The 19786-nt window shown below is 35.6% G+C and overlaps 1 protein-coding gene across 2 annotated transcripts in view; it reads right to left on the bottom strand.

Annotated features, from left to right (window-relative positions):
* plxna3 (plexin A3) overlaps positions 1-6286 on the bottom strand; it is a 202152-nt gene extending 195866 nt beyond the window's left edge. The window contains exon 1 of one of the 2 annotated variants that reach the window (XM_048210619.1): positions 6026-6280. The gene's annotated coding sequence lies outside the window, so the exon portion shown is untranslated. Of the gene's footprint in view, positions 1-6025 lie in introns of both variants that reach the window. The other variant, XM_048210621.1, reaches the window with a different exon arrangement.
* Positions 6287-19786: the final 13500 nt, after the last annotated feature.

The following is a 19786-nucleotide window of genomic DNA, read 5'->3' on the forward strand; positions in this document are numbered from 1 at the left end:
ATATATTGACTTCTAAATCCTCTTTTTGTCATGTCAATTCAATGCTTTCCTCTGCCTCAGTCTTTAAAAGATCTTCATTTAGGGGACTTTTCTCAGCAAATATTGATATATGTGATTAACTGTGATTTAATTTGATGAATTAACTGGCTTATCAAGTAATTAATTCAATTAAAGTTTTAAAATATAAAACAAAACCATTGTCAGAAGTGGAACAAATGGCTTCATACTAATGCGAACTGTTCAAACATTCCTCCCATGCCTCTTCTTCTCTACACAAATATTGTTTCAAATGAAAAAAAAGAGCAAAGTAAAATAAAGCCCAAGTCATCTGATATAAATGACAGAGCTTGAGGCAAATATCATATGCTGTATCTGTTGGCAAGACGCTGCCGTGGCCATAAGGGATTCTGTCCTCGAGTGACCACAATATCAACAAAGGGCCAAACCCTCCATACATAAAATCCTCAAAATAATTTGGCATCACATATATAGTGCACTTCTCTTCTGAAGGTCATAACCCTGAGCATTATGAACTCTCAGGGTCACAAGAGGCGGTTGAGGAACCTCTGAGTGTCCTCCGATTATTTCCTCTTTTTGTTGTTTTAGTTTTGAGTCTCATCCTGTTGGAGGCCGGGATCAAATATTTTGTTTATGTTCTCTCTCTCACTCCTGAAATGATTGTCTATGCTGGAAAAAAAGCATAACAAACATATTTGTAGCACTATCGGTATGGAAAAAGTGTGATAGTAACTAAAATGAGATTTACTGACTTACTAACTCAAGTCAAACAAAGCTCAGCTTCAAATTTATATTATAATATTATGGTCTTGATATTAATATATATGGTTTATGACATTAAATATGACTCGGGTCAACTCAATAACCTGCCAGGCAAAAATCACAAACACAAAAAGTTATCGACCTTATTCTGGAAAGGAAAAAAAACTTTGAATGTAAAAGAGGCTGCGATGGATAAACATGCTGTCAGTTCAGCACTTTGTACTGTGATTGTTACATTATTTAACACAAATTTTACAGTATTTTTTATATTGTGAACGGTCAACATTCAGGTACACAACAACACAACATTTAAATGACTGTCTGTCTGCCTCATTTTCATTCACAACATTGCATTAATGCAACATTAAATATTGCATCTAATATGACTAAGTATAAGTAATGGGTGGGTGATATTGTCAATTTTTTTCAGGCAGGATCACAATCTTATCACGATTCTTTTTTGTGTTAGTTTTTGTGTCTATTTTGCAAGTCACTGAGTAATACAGCCAAACTAATTTCCCTATTTTTTGAAAATCTCTTGAATGAATGATGCAATGATACATTTATTTTTTAACAGGCACTTTTCGCCACCTGGTGGCGCAACAATGTTATTGATACAATCGTTTTTTGAAGTGCCATGTTACTTTCAAAAGGTGATTAAGGGGCCGTTTACATGACACCATTTTAAACTAAAAACGCAAATCTTTTTGTGTGTTTTGGCTGTTAATTTACAGGACAATTGCGTTTTGGGGGCCTGAAAACAAACTTTTCGAAACATCAAAAACATGAATTTGTAAAAACAGCGACATCATGCGCATGCGTATTACATGTTCAGTCTAGATGCATAGTTTTTTATTTACAAAATGACATCGCCAACTAGTGGCCTGGCAGCATAACAGCGTTTTTAAACGTTTTCACGAATCTGTGCGATCAGGGATCATTTTGACAACGTTGTCGACTGTACACGAAAAACACCAAGCGAAAACTTTTCCGTTTTTAGTACATCATTGTCATGTAAACATTTCCGTATACATCAGTCTTTATATACGAACTATAAACTTTTATCCTAGTTCTTCTGTGATAATATGAAAATTTGTAACACACAAATAATGATACTGTGTTGTTGAAAACACTATTTGTGAAGCTGTTTCATAAAACTGCTCTCTCTGGCGCAGCGACAAAGCAAATCTGATGTTTAATCGACACATCATTGTGAATCATTATCATTTAGGAATGAGATTGAATGGGTGTTTGATTCAAGATAATGAAACATAAAAGAAAAAAGAATGACAGACCATTTAGAGCTAAGTAGAGGTGGGTGGTATAATCAAAATCTTATTTCACTTTATTTTATTGAATTATCTTTACTATTAAAAATAAGAACAAAGATGCAATTACAAATAATAGGACAAATACAATATGCTGTCACTTTAAGGCCTAATGCACAGATCTAATATACTGATACACATGCACTTTTCAAGTGAATGTGTAGATTCACTTGAGATATAAACGACTGTTTATGTAAACCTTGTGTGTAGACAGTTTAATAGCAATAAGAGGTGAAAGAGAACTTATTTCAGTACTCACATGCTGTGTGACAGGCTTTTAATGTGCGCATGCTTCAGGAGTACGCGCTCAGAATGCTTATGTCAGAACAGTGTGCGAATAAGAAGTTAAACTGGTAAGGCTTTAAAATACATGCAATTGCATTGGCGAAGAGCTGGGTGAGCGTCACCCTACCGCTGCGTTGATAAACGGGAATGTACATCGCGTTGTACAGTATGTTGGGACAGAACAGTTAATCGTTCACAGTTAATCGTTCACGATCTAAAATTGAGTTATTGCGATAACTTGAACAACTAGACATCTAACACAAAAAGTTAGGAATACCATTTGATTAAAAGATAAATTATTCATATTTAAAAGTAAATTACTACTGAAGTCACGCCACAAAAACAGTGACATCTGAAACCTTAAACCCACCAGAATACACTTTTAAAAATAAAGTTTCTTGATTGGCATTGATGAAGAACCTTTAACGTCCAACCTTTCCATTGCACAAAAGGTCATTTAAAGTGGAAAAGGGTTCTTAAGATTGTTTAAATGTTCTTCACACAAAGAAAAAAATGGTTCTTTTAAGAACTGTTCTTTAGGGAACCAAAAATGGTTCTACTACGGCATCGCTTGTGAAAACCCTCTTTCGGAAAACTTTATTTCTAAAAGCGTAATTTAGTTTTCAACAAGATAACCAACAAGATCTCCACACCTCTACTAATCAAAGAACAGGACAGTTACACCATCTTTAGCATTTCAAACTAAACCTTAATCCAGTATTACAAGACAAATCCACCAGCCTAAAGCAAAGCATTCGTATTGGGAAGGCAGCAGGCAGAGAGAAAGAGAGTGAGAGAGCTTGAGAACAGACAGTAGCTATTGTTCAGTGATTAGCACCAGCCGTGACTCCACATGGCAGTTGTACTCATGGCTTACTCACAGGATGAGCGCACAACTCTGCCGTTTTATTCTACACAACCAACTCACTCAAGGATGCAGAGCCGCTTGTTGACATCACAAGGCCGGAGTACGCAGGACAGTAACCTTGCTCTGAGGCGAGCGAATCACAGCGCAAATTTACAGTTCAGATTTATCCTCAGGTGCTCGGTCGGTGGTAATCAAACAGACGACTAAATAGCATGTGCTCTGATGAAAGGGGGCAGAGGGCGACGGCGGCTATGTTGATATAGAGATGATCACAGCCTGAACAAGGTCAGGAGAACTGTGCTTCAATTGACGAGGACGGGTTATTCATAAACCAGCACTGATCTCATCAACGCAACATCATCTAATAATGCAGCAAGAAAAAAAAAAGACTTATTTTCTTCAGATGGACTAGCGCACTACTTTAGGCTGCTTAAACGCATTGAGCGGGCTTGTTTTGAATTCAGTGGGTGTTCGTTTCAGTGCTAGGGGTGAAACATGTGGCCTATAATTCATCTACACATGTACGTGACCAGAAACACCAGGTAACTTGTGATGCTGATAGGTCTGTGTACTAGAGCCATAACAGCAGACAGTTGTCCCCTCACTTACAAACAACTTTCTATTTTTACATCAGTGGCCAATTTGCCGGTTAATGCACTGATTGAATTTATTTATGGAGGTATTTCCAGCCTAAATCAATCCATTTAGGTTCGCTACGCTGCAGTTTCATCTATCCTAAAGAAAATTTAATTTCACATAGGAGCCAATCGAACAAAACACTGAATGTATATGGAAACTTTAATATTGTTCAGTCTCCAAATAAACCAGATTACTAAATAAAATGCAAGACTATTGGAAATACATATGCAACAATTATGTGCGTCTATGAATGTCTGTCTATATAAAATATTGGATAAAGAGTGAGAGAAATTAATAGATATAGAGTATATAGTGTACATACATATATATTTTTGTACATTTACATATATATACAATTTATTATTGTTATACAAATATATTGTTATATTATATATGTTTTGTATAAATAAAAAATATATATATATATATATATATATATATATATATATATATATATATATATATACATATATATATATACATATATATATATATATACATACATACACACACATATATACATACATATATACACATACACATATACATATATATATAGACACACATTAAAAATACAAATTACAAATACATTTATAAATTGTTGTTATATATTTTGTGTAAATTAAAAAGTATATAACATTAAAATTCAAATACATTACAAATAATGTATTATACTATATAAAACATTTTATAAATAAAAAAGTGTATATATATATATATATATATATATATATATATATATATATATATATATATATATATATATATATATATATATATATATATACTTTATTATTATTATTTTATTATACAAATATATTACAAATAAATTGATAAATTGTTATGTTATATATTTTGTGTAAATTAAAAATATAATATATAATTATAATATATAATATAATATTAAAAATACAATTACAATTATATTATATATACACTTTTTCATTTATAAAATATTATATATATATATATATATATATATATATATATATATATATATATATATATATATATAGTTCTTATTATTATTTTCTATGATGTTCCCACTTTTATTCCATATTGTTTTGAGAAGTGACGTGCTGTAATCTGGTGACTTTACAGATAATGTACTTGTATATATTTGCTTTTTCCCATGCAGATCATCCATCATTTCCCCAAAGCATATATTGCGAAATAGAGATCGGAGACTCGAGATGTTTTCGGCGATGTGTAAAAACAGCGTTTTGCTCGGTTCCCTCCTCCACAGCACCCAACATTCTCCAGCGGAGCTCATACTAATCTCACGCCGGGTGTGAGCATCCCTGATCCGGCTACTGCAGGCAGCCACAGCCCCTCTCCTCTCCACCGAGACGCGGATCAAACTGGCACCAAAGGCTTTGAATGATCAGATTTGGTTCAAACCCATCAATTGCATCTTACTGAGAGTATCTCAATGCATCAATTTCCCATGCAAGGAAATGAACGAAATCAATGTGCAAATTAAGCAATACATTTGATTTTAGTTTAGGCTTTAATAGGAGGAACAACATTTGGGTCATTTGCCTAGAGGAAAACAATATTTCAGTCATGTGACTGTTACAGATGTGACAGACAAACAGATTGAGTGCACGATATCACCTTTTTCCATACATCTATTTAATCTGCCTGCCTTGATGAAGTAAAACAATGCTATTTTCTTTAATTGTAAGCCCTGTTTGTGGTGTGTACCGTTTATCCAAAGCAACTTTCCATCTGAAATGTCAATATGCATGTGTTAGATCCATGCACAACCACCAACAGGCAAGACTGGAATAATTATTCATTGTGTATTGGCTACTAGAAACAGTCAAAGTCATTTTAATGCATTTCTTAATGCACAGCACAAATGCACGGATATTTTACCTCCTTTTAGCTAAACACTGGTTTTAATGCCCCCTTTGTTCTTGCTGGCTTTATTGACCACATCCATCAGGATCCTTTCCACACAGCAGTTAAACCATCCATTCTCTCATCTACGAGAACGCATTGTTTTATGTGGTTAAAGAAGCATGCGTTACATCTCCAGATCATGCATTCGCGATTTCAGTACAATAAAGCCATGCATCAGAATGAATCATTCGCGCGAATGTTTGTGTATCACTCGTACCTGTGTTCAAAGTGCAACAGTTACATCCACAGTTGGGTTTTGTAGAGCCTCTCGGTGCTTATCGCAAGCGGATTCGGAGATATCGCTATATTTTCCCGTGCAAAACGCCCGTGTGAAACCGTAAATGCGCTCAACGCGTCGATAGCATGGTATTCTCCAGTCCGTACCTCAAGATAGCGTCGCGCTTTACTTTAGAAGCGTGGAGTCGCAGCTATCGCTTTAAAATGGAGCGTACCACTCAGGCACCAGGGGTGCGCTTACAAGAGTCTGTAACGCATACGTGTTTTGAAGGGACTTAGTATAACCCAGTCAGACATTGCTTGAGTTTAACATATAATTTAATTCTAAAACAGAGCGGAATATCATCTCATTATTTAAGAAATGCGTAAATCTTTATACAATATTGTTGTCAATCATCCCTGTCATAATGAATGGCATCATCCCGCCCTTCATCTAGGATTCTCTAGCAACCCAGATGTTGAGTAGACTGTAAAAACAGACGGATATGTCTGGATTACAACAATTAAGGTCATGATGCTGGGAGATGAGAAATTGGTTGCATCTTTTTGCTAATAAATGCACACTAATCATTTAATCTTCTAGTCAACAAAAGCGACAAAAAATAATTTATCACCTAAAAAGGAAGATTCCACCGTGACAAGATTAATTTCTCTTCCCCTTTCTGCTCCATTGAAATCAAATCTGGACTTTTGTGGCTTTTAGTCAATGTTTATTAGTTTTGAGCTCATATATATGCTTGTGTTCTCCTAAAAGTTGTATGCATTTGTTTCTTATGGGAAAATGAACCAAAAATATTGATTAATGTCACACTTGCCAGCTTACACAATTAAATGCGATCTAGAATAAGAATGTCCCTCCTTTTAAAGAGATAGATCACCCCGAAATGAAATTTTTGTCTTCACTTACTCACCCTCAAGTTGTTCCAAACCTGTATGAATTTCTCTCTTCTGTTGAACACAAAAGAAGATATTTTGAAGAATGTTGGTAATCAAACAGTTGGCGGTAGCCATTGACTTCCATAATAGGAAAGTCAATGGCTGTCAACTGTCCAACACTGTTTAAAATATCTTCTTTTGTGTTCAACAGAAGAAAGAAACTCATACAGGTTTGGAACAAACAGAGGGTGAGTAAACGAAGACAAAATGTTCATTTTTGGGATGAACTATGCCTTTAATGCCACATAACATCATCTATAGGCCTATTTTTTATTTGTACATATAAATGCGCCCATATAAAAAGACCCCAGTAATCTCACAGGTGTTTTCTAGAGTTTCAAAAGAGCTTAGTAATATCTCAAACTGTGCTCACATTTGCAAAGACACCAGTCTGCCTTCAGAAGTTCAATGATGAACAATATGATCCTAAAGCCAATGACCCGAGATGAAAATTTGTTTTTTAAGAGATGCATCTGAGACAAAGCTGATGCCTCAATGAAGCGGAACAACAGAAGTCTCCAATAAGCCTCCTAAGCCATGAAAAAGCAGCATCTGAGGAGTTCCTAACCAGGTCAAAAGTGTTCAAGCATCACATTTGCTCTTTGATCTTTTACAACTCTTTGATTTTGCCAGTAAAATGTTTCACAGAGGTCACATGGCAGAGGTCAGATCAGATTTACGCTAAGCAAATGCATTCTGGGTGTCTTATGATGTGGTTCAGAGTGTTATTTTTTGACTTATTTGCTCAGGAGAGACTAGCAGGCAGCAGATCAGTCCTTTGCTTATTTGTCTTTAATGAAGTTTGATGTAATCTGCGAGCAAATAGCGACGCAATCCAGTTATTCAAATCATGTGGCCCAGTAAATGGCTGTTTAGGGAAAATGACACTGCACGGTAAACAAACGCCAAAATCGCCTGATGTAAACACAGCAAATCTACGGATCTGTGCCTATGGCACTTCAATCGTAAGAGCTAATAGTCTTGAGAATGACTTCACTAATATGCGTTTTACAACCTCTGACTCCGGAGGGGAAAATTCCAGTCGTTTTTAGAGGGAATGACGCAAAAATAATTTTCAAATTTCAGATGTGAGAACAAAGTTTAAATCCAATCCTAACCAATAAGTACAGCGACTATAATCCAGTTAGTATCTCAACGCTGAAACTACCGAGGTCCCAAAATAACCTGATGGCGGTTGGGTGGGATGGTAACGTTTGACTTCCCTGCTCTCCCCCTCCTTCTCCTCCTGTGATCCAGGCAGTGTTTGTGCTTGGCACGTTCTGCCCAGCCCTTTTCCCTTCCTCTGTAATTGTGAGCATCTGTAATTGAAGCCACTTGAGCTCAGCAACCCATAGTCGTCGGTTCCTCGACCGCATCGGGCTTTTGGAGGATAGTGCTGCCCGGTGCCACAGTGCACATGCTGCGGCCCAACAAGACGGGTTGGAAAATGCAGGAAAACGGAGAAGTACGTGGGAGGAAACTTCCGGGGCTGATGAAAGAATGTGGTTTGTCCTCGCAAGCACAAACCTCATCAGAGCAAAACACTGTCACATCCCAAAAACTGGCAATTCCATTGCATGGGTGCGCATTTAGATGGCGGGCTGTTTATTTTATTGTGAAAGCAGATTTATAAAGTTTTTATCTACTAAGATAATCAGTCATGTGATTCAGGTTCCCAAGTTCAATCATGTTGACAGTTGCAACTGGTTTTGCTTAGAAAACAGAAGTGTTTGTCATATAAAATACACAAAATATGCTTAAAATCAAACTCTGAAATACATTGATCATTTGATTCAAGTTTCTGAATTCAATCATGTTGAGTTGTGTGGTTTTGCTTAGAAAAATGAAGTGTTTGTCATAGAAAAGTACACAAAATATGCTTAAACTTAAACTCTGAAATATATTAATCATGCGATTCAAGTTTCCGAGTTCAATCATGTTGAGTTGCAACTGGTTTTGCTTATAAAAAAGAAGTGTTTGTTATACAAATGTACACAAAGCATGCTTGAAATCAAACTCTGAAATGTATTAATCATGTGATTCATGTTCCCAATTCAATCATGTTGAGTTGTGTGGTTTTGCTTAGAAAAAAGAAGAGTTTGTCATACAAAAGTACACAAAATATTCTTAAAATCAAACTCTCAAATGTTTTAATCATGCGGTTCAGGTTTCCAAGTTCAATCATGTTGACTTGCGACTGGTTTTGCTAAGAAAAAAGAAGAGTTCGTCATAGAAAAGTACAAAAAATATGCTTAAAATCAAACTCTCAAATGTATTAATCATGTGATTCAAGATGCCAAATTCAATCATGTTGAGTTGTGTGGTTTTGCTTAGAAAAAAGAAGAGTTTATCATTGAAAAGTACACAAAATATGCTTAAAATCAAACTCTCAATGTTTTAATCATGCAATTCAGGTTTCCAAATTCAATCATGTTGAGTTGCAACTGGTTTTGCTTACAAAAAATAAGTGTTTGTCATTAAAAGTACATAAAATACACTTAAAATCAAACTCTTAAATGTATTAATCATGTGATTCAAGTTCCTACATTCAATCACATTGTGTGGTTTTGCTTAGAAAAAAGAAGCGTTTGTCATAGAAAAGTACACAATATATGCTTAAAATCAAACTCTCAAACGTATTAATTATGTGATTCAGGTTCAATCATGTTGAGTTGCGACTGGATTTGCTTAGAAAAAAGTGTTTGTCATACAAAAGTACTGAACGCTGAAAAGCAGTAGTACAGTGTTCAAGATTGTGAACATGTCATGCAATCTGTCTATGTTGGCATAAGCCTAACACGACTTGAGACTGAAATGACAGAAGATTTTGAGCCAAAATACAGTAGAGTTTGAATTGACATCAACAGCATTTACCTCTCATTTAAAAGTTAATATTCCTGTTTATACACATGACCACATAGTGATATTTTATTATTTGCATCTAACATTGATTTAGCACATTCCACGACCCACTTACTGAACATCATTTATGCATTTAGCAGACGCTTTTATCCAAAGTGATAAAGCGATCGCAACAAATCAATGCGTTCATACACTTAAACGCCATCTAATGATGCTGTCTTTAGTTAATGCAACTAGTTAGTAATCTTAAACACGGCTGCTTAACTCATCCGAATAATATAATTCGAGTAATAACCTCTTATTTCATGCTACACCATGTGTTATCAGGGGGAATAAAACAACCTTTTCATCAAATGTGATGTCTGCTCCTTTTTATTATGTCATGCAGTTCCACAGTGAATCAAGATTTATTACGACTCTTGAATGATTTGATTTTGCCAGTAAAATGTTTTGCGGAGGTCATGTGGTGTCTCATCTGAAGGTCGTAGTGGGAGACTAGTAAAGCATATTCATGAGATGATGCCACATGTACAGTATAGTCTGTTTATGGGCCTCACTGAAACTTTATTAACCTTGAGAAGGATTCCTAATGTTTACCACCAATTACCCTGGTCTTTTACTTTCTCATTTTTAAGTGTTAATTCACGTGAGCTATTTTCAGCACTGAAAAAATCTTGAGTCATATTTTTTGACTATGTATTCTTTATTTGTTTCCAAAGTTGGGCACTACCATGATGGCATAAGAGACTCCTTTCAAAAACATTTAAAAAATCTTTCCAAACTTTTGACCTTAGAGTAATACATGGTATATGAATACCCATAAGAAAATCGCAAAAGAATTCTCATGAATATCTTGTGAAAGTGAATCTTAATGAATCATAACTGAGAACACTGAGCAATAAAATTGTGCTTGTCTGCATTATGTGCTGTTATTTAGACTCAAAAATCATCAAAAGTGCATAAAATGTCAGTATGAATGCAAAGAGTTTTTAAATTCGGAACCACATACTAGGACACTCGTAGTATCTTTCTATGGCATAATACATAAGACTAGCATGCTAGTACGCGGTTCCGAATACAGCAAGTTTCTTTACATTAGTGCAACAACAGCCCTGACACATGATCTCTAACCTCTTGTACCCCTCGCTGCCCTCTGGTGGTTGGAGGAGCATTGTCAATAGCAAACCTGGAGGTTAATTTATAAGCCGTCTAGCAGCAACATGAAAACCATATAAAACACAAAGACAGGCTCTTGTGATTGTCATGGTAACATACATTTAGATATGGATCACAAATAAAGCTGCAAGAAAGGCATCTCTTAAATGAATGTTGCGGGTTCCATAAGCAGCTTATGTGGCATATTGCTAATTACAATAGTCTCGACCCACAGTTTTTTAAGTACAAATTGTAAGAAGAAAATAAACAGGCCCAGGCAATCAAGCACTTTAAAGCACAAATCTTAAGTTCACATATTGATTAAAGCACTTCCACGATTTCTTGCAAGATGCATTTAAATGCCATATGCAGCTTTAAAGTCAATGTTAGCAAGCAATTCCATATCACTAGTCTCATGTTAGCACTTGCTCTTCCTCTGAAATGGCTTTTAATTCTGGCTGACATCATGTGGATTGGATAATGCTAACTATTTGCTAACTATAAATAGCTGTTTTAGGCTGCATTTTGGTAATGCTCACTTGATTAAAACCCATAAAAAACATTTTTGTTTCTTGAAATATATATATATATATATATATATATATATATATATATATGATTTTATTTCAGCTAGCTGCCAAACTGAACTAAGTACAACTAAAACTGAAAACTATATAGACGTATTTGTTTAAAAATGATATAATAAAAATGACAAAAACACAAAACAAAATGACTAAAACTTTAACTAAAATGGAAATACTGATTGAATATCCTGACTTATAATTACTGGATTAAAATAGGTTGCAAATGCCAAATCACGTTAACTTTATAACAGGTTTTCTACTCTGTTTATAGAGTCTAACTGCTATAATAATATACTTTTAGTCCATTTTTAGATGGTTTATTTTTGGTTCAAATTCAGGTCACACTTTAGATTATGGTCCACTTTTCACTATTAACTACAACTTTGTCTCAATAAACTCCTAATTACTGTGTATTAATAGTTAGTAAGGTAAAATTTTAAATTTAGGTATTGGGCTTAAGGGATGTCATGCAGAATAAGGCGTTAAAGGGATAGCTCACCCAAAAATGAAAATTACCCCATGATTTACTCACCCTCAAGGCTTCCTAGATGTACATAACTTTCTTCTTTCAGACGAACACAATCTGAGTCTCGGAGATATATTTCAAAATATCCTTGCTCTTCCAAGGTTTATAATAACAGTGAATGGGGGCGTGTTTTGAAGTCCCCCCAAAATGCATCCATGTATAATAAAAGTAATCCATACGGCTCCAAGTGGTTAATAAAGGCCTTGTGAAGCGAAGCGATGCCTTTTTGTAAGAAAAATATCCATATTTAAAACTTTATAATCTAAATTAAATAGGAGCTGGAGCTGTGTGCATTTTTTTTTTTTTTATGATGGATGGATGGATGCAGTTTTTTTTCACCTAGGATGGCTTGAGGGTGAGTAAATCATGGGATAATTTTCATTTTTGGGTGAACTATCCCTTTAATATGTGATTTATAAGTGCTAATAAACAGACAATATTCTAGTAATACGCATGCATTTAGTTAACAGTGAGAATTGGAACCTAAACTATAGTGCTACCCAAATTCAGATTTCATATTTAAACACCACCCCCTTCTACTTTCATTACTGTCTCTCTTTAAAAAAATACTCCTGTTTTTAAGTGCTTTCCACATTACCACTTAAGCGGACATGCTAAATTGCTGGGAAAAAAGCACCAAACTCTGCAGCAGAAAGTTCTGCAGGAGCTCATAAAGCAAGTGTAAATGGCATGAAATTTTTGGAACACACACCCGGCCACAGCGAACCCCCAGATGAAAATTGATGCCTACGTCCTTGTAATTCGCAGAAGTCACCATAAAAAGCGAGCAGCATGCATGACAATAGCTCTCTCTCATTTTACTGCTGGGCACTCCAGCCCCCTGACAGGGCCTGCTTTTCACCCCAAACCACTCCTTTCAGCTTCTCTCCCCTCTCTTACACTACACATCTGGCCCCTATAAGCCACTGCAGCTGTTAGTCAAACTACGTGTGCATTTTGGAGGGTCCGAACCACAGAAGGCACCCCTCCCCGAGAGGCTGCAGGAACCGGCTCGATTCTGATGAGGGATCTTATTAAAACACCAGCAGTAGTCCTTCATTTGCCCCTGTCGCTGTAAAGCATTTTATTTCACTCTTTTCATCTACCGCTGCACACTCACTTGAAAGTTATTTCCTTGTGCCATATGTGTAAACAGAAGACATGCAGCCTGCCACAGATAATTAAACTGAGACCTTTACAGTGGAAATTAGATTTTTACTTTGACTTAAATGGATAGTTCGACCTAAAATGAAAATTAAGTCATTTACTCACCCTGGTGTTGTTCTAATGTTGTACGCCCTTCTTTCTTTAAAGGCGTCCTTGGTTATGATTTCACTTTTTTAACTTTAGTTAGTGTGTAATGTTGCTGTTTGAGCATAAACAACATCTGCAAAGTTACAATTCTCAAAGTTCAATGCAAAGGGAGATATTTTCTTTTACAGAAATCGCTTTTTAAGGACTACAACAAATGTCTTGTGTGGACTACAACGAGCTTCTTCCTGGGTTGGTGACATCACAAACCCTAACATTTACATAAACCCCGCCCCCAGGAACACACAACAAAGTGGGTGAGGCCATGCCGTCATTTTACACCGGACTGCTTCTCAAACGAGTGTCAATTCAACACTGGATTTGCACAAAAAATTAACATGACGGCACATGGTTGATGAGTTGAATCAACTCCACAGCAACTACATAAATTTATCCACTAACCGTTCAGAAACGTCCAGTTTCATTCTAAAAGTTGTAACTTCTTCCTGAGTCTCTCCATCAGTGTCGACTCCGGTTTGAACAATGTAAGGCTGAACACCGTTACTGACAATCCTCATTTTGGCTGCGTGAGATTCTCCAGCTTTGTTGTTGTTGAGCAACTGAAGCATGAGCTGTTAAAGCTCCGCCCTCTTCTGGAAAGGGGGCCGGGAGCAGCAGCTCATTTGCATTTAAAAGGACACACACAAAAACGGTGTGTTTTTGCTCACACCCAAATAGAGGCAAATTTGACAAGCTATATTAAATGATCTGTGGGGTATTTTGAGCTGAAACTTCACAGACACATTCTGGGGACACCAGAGACTTATATTACATCTTGTAAAAGAGGCATTATTGGTCCCCTTTAAACAAAAGGGGAATTAAAAAAAAAAAAGTCCCGCTCACACTCGTCCCTGTAATGTCAGTGAATAGCGACCAGCATCAAGCTTTTTAAAAAAGATGCAAAAGTATCACAGAACGATCCCACGCGACACGTTACGTGCACACTAGTTGTGAGAAATCAAGATTAATAAATACTCGACATGAAATACAATGCCTAGAAATCCCCAAAAAGTATCAGTGTACTTTCTCCACTGAGTTAAATATCAGCACACCAGAACTCTGTTTATCTGATGACAGTCAGAATGATAGTTGACAGATGTGAATGCGATCTTGTTGTTGAACACAAAGGATATATTCACCTCAGAGAAGAAGGTACAAAGATTATTCCATGTCGCGTTTTTGTTAAAGTTGCAGTAAGCGATTTCTGAAAAACACTGTTGATATTTAAAATCATCAAAACAAACATGCCACTACCCAAAAGGACCACACCTCTATTTTGATAGCTCCGCCCCCAAATGTACGAACACACTATGTACACACGGTACACAGGCACCTCCCCCTAATGAGTGTATACGCCCCTTACTGCTGATTGCTACACGTGTGCTTTGATGCTGATCCAATAGTTCACTTTCAACAGTGTTTTTCAGAAATTGCTTACTGCACCTTAAATCTTGATTTCTCATATTTTGAATTAGATTCTATTTTTATATTTTCTTTTTTCAATTTAATTTTAATGTTTAAGTAATTTTGTTGTGCTTTAATCATTTTTATTAGTTTAGTTTAGTTTTTGTTTTTATTTAAATTGTATTCGTTTTGGTTTATTTCATTTTTGTTATTTTAGTTATGTTATTTACTCCAAGTTAAACAACAAAAAGAGAAATGTTGCTGAAACTATAGCTGAAATTAAATAAGTGTATGCTTTTTTAACATTTTATTTTATATCAGTTCGCGTTTATTTTATTTCAAGTAATGAAAATGTTTTTGTATGGTTTTATTTTTAGTTAATGCTAATGACCCTGATATGCAGTCAGACATTTTGTTGGACGGCGTGTTTTTGCGGTTTTATTATGCTGTAGTTTTCATGTGGCATTTCATGGCTTTTTGCCATCCTGCTGAAAACATTTGTAAAACTTCAAAGTGGAGCTCAAACAGTTGCCAAGCAACAATTCTTTTTGTACAGTACCCCAACAGCAGGTTGCACAGCATTGTTGTCAGTGGGGTAGTCCTTTGGGAATTAGTTGAGCTCAATTTCCAACAGAATATTGGGAAGAGGAAATCTCAAATCCATGTTTCAATAGTGATCATGATCATTGGGCTCCATATTCAAGTATTTAATGCATTACATTTATACCACACATTACTATGGATTTTGGACTAAGTATTATGGTAATAATATGCATACATGACACTACTATGATGTCAATATTCTTTAAAGCTCCTTGGAGTGCAATTTAAATAACTTGGTATGTGCTACACATACAGTATATGGGTACAGCGGACAAAAAAAATTAAAGCATTTTTGAATTCATTCATTATTACATTTTAGAGTGCCCATTTTATTCTATTTTAAAGGTTCCTAATTTTTTTGGAGGTCTCCTACAATAGGTTTACATACATCCAAAGCCCCCCAAAAAAACTTTTATTTTCTCATAATAAACATTGCACATCACCTCATTTCTCAAAGAGTCATGTATACAAACCACCCGGTATTACAGAGACGGCTCGCACAATGGGTCCAAGTAAAGTCGTTTACAAATGTGTCTGCTGCAGCTCGGTATACGCAACAATTGAAGATATAAGAAGACGTGTTTGTCGTAAGAGTTTTATAGTAAAAATATAGCATATTATCAATTCTTCAAAAAGAACACAAAGAACGGCCTTCTCAGCTGCCATATTTGCAACCTTTCGTCAACAGAACAGGGTGTTCAATGCACCACCGTTTTTGTTTAAAAAAACGTTTTGTCGGGGCTGAATGCACCCCTGATGGCCCAGTCTGTTGTGACTGATCTATTGTGCTCTGATTGGTCAGACGGCCCAGTTGTGATTGGTCCATCATTTATACGCGTGTCAGAAAGGAAACAACAATTACCATATCTGAATTTCAGCTCTGGATCTTCCTCAGCGCTTGATACACACCGAGTCCTCATCCTTTGGAAGTGCATGCAAAGATGATCTTCTCGACATGCTGACAGCTCAAAACCAAACTCTTAACAAATAATAATAATAATAATAATAATAATAATAAGGCTCTATCTCTGCAACGCTTTATCATATTCAGACCAAACTTGGTATATGTCATCACAAGCATGACCTGAGGCATCATGCATTGTTTCAGCGCAGCGCCACCTACTGGTGCGGAGATATGAAAATGGCTATTTTTGCTTATAACTTCTGATGGGTTTGTCCAAAAAGCATAAATTTCGAGTCATGTCGAGTCAAATGATATCCAATTTTCCCATATCGGCCATTTTGAATTTTGTGCTAAAATGCTGTATTTTACGAACGCATTAGCGTATCGTTACGAAACTCGGTATGGGTCTTTGGCACCATGCCCTGACAATACTCAAAAAGCTTCGACAATACTTCAAAAGTTATAACAAAATTTACAAAAATGTTAATAACTTTTTGACACTATTAACTGATTGTAATGAAACTGGTCTCAGTCGATTCCTTGGGTCATGCTGAGAACATAGATATCAAATTTGCCATAGTCATCTGAACTTCCTGTCCGCCATATTGTTTTTCTTTAAAAACCTACTTTTTCGAACTCCTCCTAGACCGTTGTTCCGATTTTCACCAAAATTGAACCGTATCATCTTCAGACCATGCCGACAAAAAGTTATGGATTTCAAGTCATCAAAACCGTTTTCATATACCGGAGCAACGAATTTGAGGCATGATGCAAAACCCACTCTTGAAGCTGTATGTCTGCAATGCTTTGGCATATTGACACGAAACTTTGCAAGTGTCATTGTCACCTCACTCTAACCATACCACAACAATTTGGACACAGCGCCACCTATTGGTCAAAAGTGATGAACCAGTAAATCCTTTATTTTGACAGTATATATCATTTTTCAGTTCTTTTGCCTAAAATGATCTTAATAGGTCTTTAATTGCTCACTGTTGCAGTTAGTCTGATGCTCCCAGCCGTGTTGGCTGGCTTCTTGTGCCGTTTTTGTGCTTGGCCCCGTAATTGCTGCTTGCAGCTATATTTATTATTATTATTATTAAATCAATCAATCAATAATAATGATTATTATTATTAATAATAATACTTTTTAAAAAATATATATATAGGCCTATTAAATAAATTCCATGTTTTTAGACATTGGTGCTTTCTTTTGAGCATTTTAATCACCTTTTTTGCTCTTTTGTGGTTCTCTCAAATAGCCTGCGGTGTGACAAATGAAGTTTTAAAAAGAACAATTATTCCATGTGTTTGCTTAATTAATTAACATGAGCTAATAAAACCTGCCATCATGACTGTAGACAAATTAGAAAAATGTTTTAGATGGAGTTAGAAATGTCATGTCAAACACCCATGTATAAAAGCATCATAATATGACCAATTATACAATCACAGAACATTTTTGTAAAGGAAGGAAAGATTTCATTTGGAAAAAATCACCTGAAAGAGAACGGCTTGCATATTTGTTGGCAAGTCAATTTTGACACAAAAAAGTGCATTTGTGAGTGTTTCACCCTGGAAACTAGAACATCGCGCTCCTTGAATTCTGCTCACGTCACACGTCTGCTCTTCTATAACTTGCCCACCTGCTATGAGCCAGATATTAGCTGAAAGCAAAGATATAATATCCTTCTTGTCACAGAATTGGAACAACTGTTTTATGTAGGCTTTCCTGTGCCCTTGTTAATTAAAACACATGCTGAAAATTACCTGTCACCTAGCAACAACGTGGAAGTCTATATTCAACTGAGTGAAAATGAATAATCACACAGTTAAGAGGGCCGTCGTGGGGGAGTATGGGAAATCAGCCCATGTGACACGGAGAGAAATGATACGTCAGCCAACATCACTAAATCTAACGAAATGTCACAGGTGGTGTGTGCAACAGCCAGAGTGCTAAATAAATATTGGGAACTGCAACACAGCGAAAATCAGTGGAACACGACGCACAGTGTACACAATGTCAGCAGAACGCACTCCAGGTATCGATTCCAGCAGTTACAGCAAAATGAGAACGGACACACACAACTGACAAAAAGCAGATCCAAACTTACAGTCTTACAAACAATGATAAATAAAGATTCTCAGAAGAATCAAGAACCAGTTTTGACTGTGTAGGCTTATTGTGTTTTTTGTTGTTTTAAAAAAGTTTATAAAATTCATAATAAAACATATCAATTTCACAATTATATATACATTATATAAATTTTAGTATACATAAATAACTTAATATATAAAGCATACATATAGGTAATTATAATGCATAATATTCATTATAATTCTAATACTTATATTGAATTTGAATATGAATTATAATTTCATTATATTATAATTTAATATATATATATAAAATGCAATTAGTAATAAAATATATACACTTGCTTCACAATAACATTGTTACATTATAATATATAATAAATTTGCTGCACAATTCTAAATACATACAGTATAAACATTGTTACATTATATACAACTTGCGGATTATAATTGCGGATATTGTATATCTTTTTGGGGTTTATTTTTGTAGGGTTTACGAGGACCACACATACACAATATATATATATATATATATATATATTTACACACACACACAGTCAAACCAAAAAGTATTCAGATACTAGATATAATTTTTTTAACATTTTTTACTAGTGGGTTGCAGGACACCAGTTCATTTATGTAAGTGAGGATAGCAAAATAAAGTAAACTGTGACATATTATACCCAAAATTTCTTCATACAGTGGACTACCAGTAAATTTGATAAAAATAAATTGGGACAAAAAAGGTCATGGCACTTAGAGGATGCATTTCTTCTTATTGTTATTTTAAACTTAACTTTTCTGTCCTCCAGAGCAGCCTGTTCCAGTCACACGTTGTCACATAACCAGGAGACTGTGCGAGTGTGAAAGTGGAATACACAAATCGTTTGCACTTTTGTCAGTGTGGATGAGTACAGATGCCTGTTTCTGGAGACGTGGACATCTGTAACGGAGAGAGTGAGAGTTGGCAGTGCCAGGTCCTGGCATCCGTTCCCTTGAGTCTGGACTGGTGCTGGTGCTTTACTGAGGGCGTTTTTAATAGGAACAAGCTGCTGACTGAAGTATTGCTTAAAGGGCTAAGATAACGGAAAGATTTTTATTAGTGGATTTTGCTAAAGCAAGCAGTACTATATTTAGGGTTAGTGATATGTACAAATCCCTAATTTGAATGATTAAAGTGAAAGTGATGTATAGCCACCTACATTTCCTTCCGGTGCTGAGACTCGAACCCGTGGCCTTCAGTTTATAAGTATGTCTCTCTTACCATTAGGCCATAACTGCAACTTTGTTTGTGCTACAGACATGAATGAAACCTTAAATAATCAAGGAGATAAGAGGAGATATAGGGTTTCATAGAGG

Source organism: Megalobrama amblycephala, linkage group LG12 (assembly GCF_018812025.1).
Source record: "Megalobrama amblycephala isolate DHTTF-2021 linkage group LG12, ASM1881202v1, whole genome shotgun sequence".
In the NCBI taxonomy this organism is placed as follows: Eukaryota; Metazoa; Chordata; class Actinopteri; order Cypriniformes; family Xenocyprididae; genus Megalobrama; species Megalobrama amblycephala.